The 9,294-nt window shown below is 37.9% G+C and overlaps 1 pseudogene; it reads left to right on the forward strand.

Annotated features, from left to right (window-relative positions):
• Positions 1–641: 641 nt before the first annotated feature.
• Positions 642–763, forward strand: LOC123939459 (annotated as a pseudogene).
• The last annotated feature ends 8,531 nt before the right edge of the window (positions 764–9,294 follow it).

A 9,294-nucleotide genomic window follows, 5' to 3' on the forward strand; every position in this document is an offset into this window, starting at 1 on the left:
GGACTTCACACATAACACGATGTCAATAAAGACATATCTCTCAATAATAGCTCTCAATGTGAATGGCCTAAATGTGCCCAGAAAACAACACAAGGTGGTAGACTGGATAAAATGACTGGACCCATTCATATGTTGTCTACAGTAGACCCATTTGGAACCTAAGGGAACATCTAGACTGAAAGTGAAGGGATGGAGAAGCATCTTTTATGTCATTGGGCCTCAAAATAAGGCTGGGGTCGTGATTCTCATATCAGATAAATTAGATTTTACTCTAAAATCTGTAGTCAGAGATACAGAAGGCCACACTGTAATTCTTTTTTTTTATTTTATTTATTTGACAGAGAGAAATCACAACTAGGCAGAGAGGCAGGCAGAGAGAGAGGAGGAAGCAGGCTCCCTGCGGAGCAGAGAGCCCGATGTGGGGCTCCATCCCAGGACCCTGAGATCATGACCTGAGGCAAAGGCAGAGGCTTTTAAACCATTGAGCCACCCAGGCGCCCAGACACGCTGTAATTCTTAAAGGGACTATCCACTAAGAAGATCTAACAATTGTAAATATTTATGCCCCCAATATGGGTGCAGTCAATTACATGAGAAAACTGTTAATCAAGATAAAGAGACACTTTGATATGAATACATTAAGCTTTGCACAGTGGCAGTATCGTAGCCAATGAGGTTTATCCGAGGCGTGATTATTGCTAATTGATATGAATACATTAAGATAGAAGATCTTAACATGCCAATTTCAGTAATAGACAGATCATCCAAGAAGAAAATCAATAAAGAAAATAGAGCATCGAATGACATATTGGACCAGATGGACCTCATAGATATATACAGAACATTCCACCCTAAAACAACAGAATAGTCATTCTTCTCGAGTGCACATGGAAACTTCTCCAGAAAGGACCACATACTGGGTCACAAATCAGGGCTCCACTGATAAAAAAGATTGAGATTATCCCCTGCATATTCTCAGATCACAATGATTTGAAACAGAAGCTCAATCACAAGGAAAAGTTTAGAAAGAATTAAAACACCTGGAAGCTAAAGACCACCTTGCTTAAGAAAGCTTGTATTAACCAGGAAATCAAAGAAGAACCTAATTGGTGCCTGGGTGGCTCAGTGGGTTAAAGTCTCTGCCTTTGGCTCAGGTCATGATCCCAGGGTCCTGTTATAGAGCCCTGCATGGGGCTCTCTGCTTGTCAGGGAGCCTGCTTCTCTCTCTCTCTCTCTGTCCGCCTCTCTGCATACTTGTGATCTCTGTCTCTCAAGTAAATGAATAAAATCTTTTAAAAAATAACCTTTTATGACTCTTAATCTCACAAAACAAACTGGGGGTTGCTGGGGGGAGGTGGGATTGGGAGAGGGGGAGGGTGCTATGGACATTGGGGAGGGTATGTGCTATCGTGAGTACTGTGAAGTGTGTAAACCTGGCGATTCACAGACCTGTACCCCTGGGGATAAAAATACATTATATGTTTATTAAAAAAAAAATTTGGAAGGGGAGTCGAACCATAAGAGACTATGAACTCTGGAAAACAACCTGAGGATTTTGAAGGGTCAGGGGTGGGAGGTTGGGGGAACAGGTGGTGGGTAATGGGGAGGGCACGTTTTGCATGGAGCACTGGGTGTTGTGCAAAAACAATGAATACTGTTACGCTGAAAAAATAAATAAAATGGGGAAAAAATGACCTTTTATTGTCTTTTGAAAATATTGAGAAGTTTGCTACTACAGCAACTGCAGTGGATGAAAAATCCTTATACCCTGTGGCTAAAGATCTTCTTGATGATAATACAGCCCTTGACTATGTTACAGTTGATAGGTGTCTCTGCTGTGGTCAACATTACCTGCTATACCTGAATTAACATTTATCAGGAAGTTTATCTCAGCTATATAAGATTGCTGAACAAGCCACTGGTTCAGGAAAGTGCCTCAACAAGGTCTTTCTTTGATTTATTTGATTTTAATTTTTGCTTGGATTTTGGGGAACTGGGTTCAGTGTGCACTGTGGACATTCGAAATTGATTCTGCTTACATTGCTGATAGTAGTCCCTCTGGTAGTCTGTATTCTCAAAAGCTTTAAATGCATGCTCATAGTCATCAACCACCAAGGAAGTGTTCTCCCTAAGATTTAATGTTCACAAAGGGAAAAAAAAAAAGAACAACTAAGTTACGAAAACATGAACAGACACTTCTTCAATGAAGACATACAAATGGCTATCAGACACATGAAAAAATGTTCATCATCACTAGCCATCAGGGAGATTCAAATTAAAACCACATTGAGATACCACCTGACACCAGTTAGAATGGCCAAAATTAGCAAGACAGGAAACAACGTGTGTTGGAGAGGATGTGGAGAAAGGGGAACCCTCTTACACAGTTGGTGGGAATGCAAGTTAGTGCAGCCACTTTGGAGAACAGTGTGGAGATTCCTGAAGAAATTAAGAATAGAGCTTCCCTATGACCCTGCAATTGCACGGCTGGGTATTTACCCCAAAGATACAGATGTAGTGAAAAGAAGGGCCATTTGTATCCCAATGTTTATTGCAGCAATGGCTACGGTCACCAAACTGTGGAAAGAACCAAGGTGCCCTTCAACGGATGAATGGATAAGGAAGATGTGGTCCATATATACAATGGAGTATTATGCCTCCATCAGAAAGGACAAATACCCAACTTTTGTAGCAACATGGACGGGACTGGAAGAAATTATGCTGAGCGAAATAAGTCAAGCAGAGAGAGTCAAGTATCATATGGCCTCACTTATTTGTGGAGCATAACAAAGAACACCGTGGACATGGGGAGATGGAGAGGAGAGGGAGTTGAGGGAAACTGGAAGGGGAGATGAACCATGAGAGACTATGGGCTCTGAAAAACAACCAGAGGGTTATGAAGGGGCGGCGGGGGGGGGTGAGGTTGAGGAACCAGGTGGTGGGTAATAGGGAGGGCACGTACTGCATGGAACACTGGGTGTGATGCCAAAACAATGAACACTGTTATGCTGTAAATAAACAAATAAAAATAAATTTAAAAAAAAAAGTTAAAAATATTGGATCCAGCAACTGAACCACTATATATTTCTCAAAGGATATGAAAATAGTCCTTTGAAGAGAGACATACACCCCAATGTTATAGTAACATAATCAACTATAGCTAAATTATGGAAAGGGTCCAATTGTCCATCAAGTGATGAATAGATAAAAAGATGTGATTACAAATACATATATGTAATATGCACAATTTTTAGTAATTTAACCATTAAAGAGAATCAATCTTATTTTCAGTGTTGTGGATGGAATGGAGCATATTATGCTAAAAAATATGTCAGAGAGAGAAAAAAAAATACCATATGATTTTATTCATACTTCAGACTTTAAGAAACAAAATACATGAACCTAGGTGGGGGAGGAGAAGCCAACCAAAAAGCAGATTCATAACTGTAGGGGACAAACTGAGGTTTGCTAGTGGGAAGGTGGATGGATAATGGGTTAAATGGGTGACCGGTATTAAGGTGGTCACTTGTGATGAGCCTTGGGTGTTTTATACAAGTGATGTATCACCAAATTCAGTTTCTTAAATTAACATTACACCGTATGTTAGCTAATTTGAATTTAAATAAAACCACAAAAAAAGAAGAAAAAGTTGTGTCTTATTTTATTTCCACGTATTTGAGATTTTCTAGCCATTTTTCTGTTACTGATTAAATCTGCTATGTGTTGAGGGAAGGTTTTGCATGATTTTCATTTTTTTAATTTGTTAATATTTATTTTATGACACGGAAGGGGCTCACTCTTGGTGCTATTTCCGTGTAAATTTGACAAGAATGAGCCTTCTGTTTCTGTTGTATTCTAGAAAAGCAAATTACATCCAGTTGATAGACGGTGCTGTTCAATTCAACTGCTCTTACTGATGTTTTTCATTCAGGATCTTTCAATGATTGTTTGAATACTGTTAGACTATCCAACAGTAGTAGTGGATTTTTCAACTCCTTTGCATTTTGATATAAATGGAGAGGTTTTCCCACACATATATCTATGCACTGTTAGGTAAATGCACATGAATGATCATTAGGCCATCACAAATCATTGATCCATTTATCATAAGGTAATGTTCCTCTATATCCCAGATAACTTTCCTCCTCTAAAGCCTGCTTTTCCTCACATGATGATAGCTACTCAAGACTGCACTGTATTAGTGTTAGCATAGTATATCTTTTTCTATCCATTTAAAATTATTGTATTTATATTTTTTAATTATAATATGTGCTTTAAAAAGGATTTTGTTTATTTATTTGACAGAGAGAGAGAGAGATCACAAGTAGACAGAGGGGCAGGCAGAGAGAGAGGGAGAAGCAGGCTCCCTGCAGAGCAGAGAGCCCAATGTAGGCCTCGATCCCAGGACCCTGAGGTCCTGTCCCAAGCCGAAGGCAGAGGCTTAACCCACTGAACCACCCAGGCACCCTGTGTTTTGCCTTTAATTCACTTTAACAGTCTTTTGGGGGAGATTCACACACATTTTTTTTTTATATTCAAGTATACTTGAGATAAGATATCCTAGTAATTTCACGTGTTTAGCATAGTTATCCAATAATTGTATGCATTAAAAAAAGGCTCACAAGTGTCAGTGTAGTTGCCATCAGTCAGCATACAAACTTGTTAAAATATAATTGACTATATTCCCTGTACTGTATATTTCATCCTGGTGTCCTATTTATTATATTGGGAGTTTGTGCCTCTTGCTTCCTTTCTGCATTTTATCCATCACCCAGTATCGTCTCCCCTGACAACCATATTTATGTATCTATTTCTGTATTTTGTTTGGTTATTTCTTTGTTTTTTCTTTGGATTCCACATATAATTGAAAACCTGTATTTTTCTTTTACTGTCTAACTTATTTTAGTTAGCATAATACACTCTAGTACCATTATTGCTGTCAAAATGTCAAGATTTTATTATTTTATGGCTAATATTGTTATGTGATAATGAAATATAAAATATAATATCTTTATTCAATCATTCAATCATTTGAAGAGCCTCCATACAGTTTCCAACAGTGATGCTTCCTACCAACAGTGTAGAAGTGTTCCTTTTCTCCACATCCTTGCCAACACTTGTTATTATTATTTTATTTTTATTCTACCCATTCTTAATGGTGTTAGGTGACATCTTCTTGTGGTTTTCATTTGTAATTCCCTGATAATTAGTGAATAGTTGAACATATTTTATATGCTTATTGAATATCTTCTTTAGAAAATGTCTATTTCAAAATATGCCCATTTTTAAGCTTTTTAAATCTTTTTTTTTCCTACTGAACTGTATAAGTTCTTTATATCCTTTTTGCATGTTAACTCCTTATCAGACATACAGTTTTCAAATATTTACTCCCATCCAGTATGTTGTCTTTCATTTTGTTGATGATTTCCTTTGCTGCACAGAGGTTTATTTTTCTTTTATCTTTCTTTTTTCTTATTTATTTTTAAATTTATTTTCAGTGTTCCAGGATTCATTGCTTATGCACCACAGCCAGTGCTGTATACAATATGTGACCTCCATAATACCCACAACCAGGATCACCCAATGCTCTAGCCCTCTCCCCTCCAAAACCCTGTTTGTTTCTCAAAGCCTACAATCTCTCATGGTTCCTCTCCACCTCCAGTTTCCCCCAACTCACTTCTCCTCTCCATCTCCATATGTCCTCTGTGTCATTCCTTATGCTCCACAAATAAGTGAAACCATATGATAATTGACTCTCTCCGTGTTGATACAAAAGTTGGGTATTCATCCTTTCTGATGGAGGCATAATACTCCACAGTATATATGGACCATATCTTATTTATCCATTTGTCTGTTGAAGGGCATCTTGTTTCTTTCCACAATTTGATGACTGTGATCATTTCTGCTATGAACATTGGGGTATAGAGGGCCCTTCTTTTCACTACATCTGTATTGTTGGGGTAAATACCCAGCAGTGAAATTGCAGGGTCGTAGGGAAGCTCTATTTTTAATTCCTTAAGGCATCTCTGCACTGTTTTCCAAAGTGTCTGCAACAACTTTCATTGCCACCAACAGAGTGAGAGGGCTCCTCTTTCTCCACATCCTCTCCAACACGTTTACTGTCTTGTTAATTTTGGCAATTCTAACAGATGTAAGGTGGTATCTCAATGTGTTTTTTTTTTTCTTAAATTAATATATAATGTATTATTAGCATCATGGGTTCAGGTCTGTGAATCTCCATGTTTACCCACTTCACAGCACTTACCATAGCACATACCCTCCCCAATGTCCATAACCCAACCACCATCTCCTTAACCCACTCCCCCAGGCAACGCTCAGTTTGTTTCGTGAGATTAAGAGTCTCTTATGATTTGTCTCCCTCCCGATCCCATCTTGTTTCATGATTTGAATATCCCTGATGGCTAATGATGATGAACATTTTTTCATGTCTGTTAGCCATTTGTATTTTTCTTTTATCTTTCATTTCCTTTGCTTTTGTTGTCAAATAAAAACAAAACAATATTTCCCAGACTAATGTCAAGTAGCTAAAAGTCTGTATTTTCTTCCAGGAGCAGATAAGTCAAAAAACGGGCAGAAGACATAAGCAGGCACTGCTCCAAAGAAGACATACGAATGGCTAACAGACACATGATAAACTGATTATCATTTTTAGCCATCAGGTAAATTCAAATCAAAACCACATTGAGAAGAGATTCATTCTCATGGCCTATTTTTCTTCTTTATTTCTATGAAAAATGTCATTGCAAGTTTGCTAACAATGTCTTTGAATCCAGATTGTTTTTGAAAAGTGTGAATATTTTTCTATTTATTTTTATTAACATATAAACTATTATTTGGCCCAGGGGTACCTGTGAATCATCAGGCTTACACAGTTCACAGAAATCAACATACCCCATACCTTCCTCAATGTCCATAACCCAACCACCCTATCCCTACCCCCACCACGCAGCAACCCCCAGTTTGTTTTGTGAGATTAAGAGTTTCTAATAGTTTGTCTCCCTCCCAATACCATCCTGTTTGATTCTTTCCTTCCTTACCCTACAACCCCCTGCCCTGCCCCTCAAATTCCTAATTACAGAGAGATCATATGATAGTTGTCTTTCTCTGATTGACCTATTTTGCTCAGTATAAAACCCTATAGTTCCATCCATGTCATTGCAAGTGGCAAGAGTTTATTTCTTTTGATGGCTGCATAGTATTCCATTGTGTGTGTATGTATAAATATTTATATGCGCATATATATGTATATATGCATATATGCGTGTGTGTGTGTGTGTGTGTGTGTGTGTGTGTGTGTGTGTGTGTGTATAATCTTCTTCATCCTTTCATCTGTTGGTGGACATCTAGGTTCTTTCCATAGTTTGTCTATTGTGGACATTGTTGCTATAAACATAAACATTCAGGTGCACATGTCCCTTCAGATTACTACATTTGTATCTTTAGAGTAAATACCCAGTAGTGCAATTGCTGGGTCATAGGGTAGCTCTATTTTCAACTTTTTTAAGAACCTCTATGCTGTTTTCCAGAGTGGCTGCACCAGCTTGCATTCACACCAAGAGTGTAGGAGGGTTCCCCTTTCTCCGCACCCTTGCCAATATCTGTTGTTTTCCTGACTTGTTAATTTTAGCCAATCTGACTGGTGTGAGGTGGTGTCTCATTGTTGTTTTGATTTGTATTTCCCTGATGACATGTGATGTGGATCATTTTTTTCATGTGTCTGTTGGCCATTTGGATGTCTTCTTTGCAGAAATGTCTGTTCATGTCTTCTGCCCAGTTCTTGATTGGGTTATTTGTTCTTTGGGTGTTGAGTTTCATAAGTTCTTTATAAATTTTAGGTACTAGACCTTTATGTGGTATGTCATGTGCGAATATCTTTTTCCTATTCTGTCAGTTGTCTGTTGTGGTTTTTTTTGTTTTGTTTGTTTGTTTGTTTGTTTGTTTTACTGTTTCCTTTGCTGTGCAAAAGATTTTGATCTTGATGAAGTCTCAATGGTTCACTTTTGTCCTTGCTTCTCTTGCCTTTGGCCAATCATTCATGATTTTATTAATTTGGGTCCTTTATCTTTTCTTTTTGATAAGTATGATCACAGGATTTTCAGTATTACTAAATCTTTCAGAGAACCAGCTTCTAGTTTTGTTGATTTGTTCTACTGTTCTTTTGGTTTGTATTTCATTGATTTCTACTCTGATCTTTATTATTTCTCTTCTCCTGCTGGGTTTAGGCTTTCTTTGCTTTCTGTTTCCAGCTGGTTTAGGTGTAGGATTAGGTTGTGTACTGGATACCTTTCTTGTTTCTTGAGAAAGATGTTAGTTTCAGGTGTATAATGTAGTGATTTATACTTCCATACAGCACTCTCAGTTCTCATCACTGCAAGAGCACTCTAGTTTCTGTCACCTATTTAAGCCATCACCTCTCCACTTCTCCTTCTGATAACCATCAGTTTGTTCTCTATAGTTAATGGTCTGTTTTCTTGGTTTTCCTTCTTTCTCCCCCCCCAACCCTTTGCCATTTTTTCCCTTAAATTCAACATATGAGTGAAACCATATGGTATTTGTCTTTCTCTGACTGACTTATTTCATGTAGCGGAATATTCTGTAGCTCAATCCACATCATTGCAAATGCCAGTATTTAATTTTTAATGGCTGAATGATATTCCAATGTGTGTGTGTGTGTGTGTGTGTGTGTGTGTGTGTGTGTGTGTGTGTGATATTCTGAATCCATTTATCAGTTGATTTGAGCTCCTTTTATGATTGGCTATTGTAGATAATGGTGTTATAAACATCAGCATGCATGTATCAAATTATATACTCTTGAAGTAATATTACTGTATTTTTGGGGTAATTACCTAGTAGCGAAATTTCTTGATCCTAGGGTCATCCTGTTTTTAATCTATCTAGGAATATGCATACTGTTTTTCAGAGTGGCTTCATCAGTTTGCATTCCCACCAAGAGTACAAGTAGGTTCCCCTTACTCCACATCCTTGTCACCACGTGTTGTTCCTTGTCTTCTTGATTTTAGCCTTTCTGACAGGTTTGAGGTGATAATTCATTATAGCTTTGATTTGCATTTCTCTGATGATAATCATATTTGACTACATGTATCTGTTGTTCATCTGCATGTCTGCTTTGGGAAAATATTTCTTCATGTCTTTGGCCCATTTAGAAAAAAAAGATTGTATTTATTTATTTTAGAGAGAGAGTGAGAGAGAGCTTGAGAGGGAAGAAGGTCATAGGGAGAAGCAGACTCCCCATGGAGCGGGGAGCCTGATGTG

The sequence above is a fragment of the Meles meles genome, chromosome 3, assembly GCF_922984935.1.
Source record: "Meles meles chromosome 3, mMelMel3.1 paternal haplotype, whole genome shotgun sequence".
NCBI lineage: Eukaryota > Metazoa > Chordata > Mammalia > Carnivora > Mustelidae > Meles > Meles meles.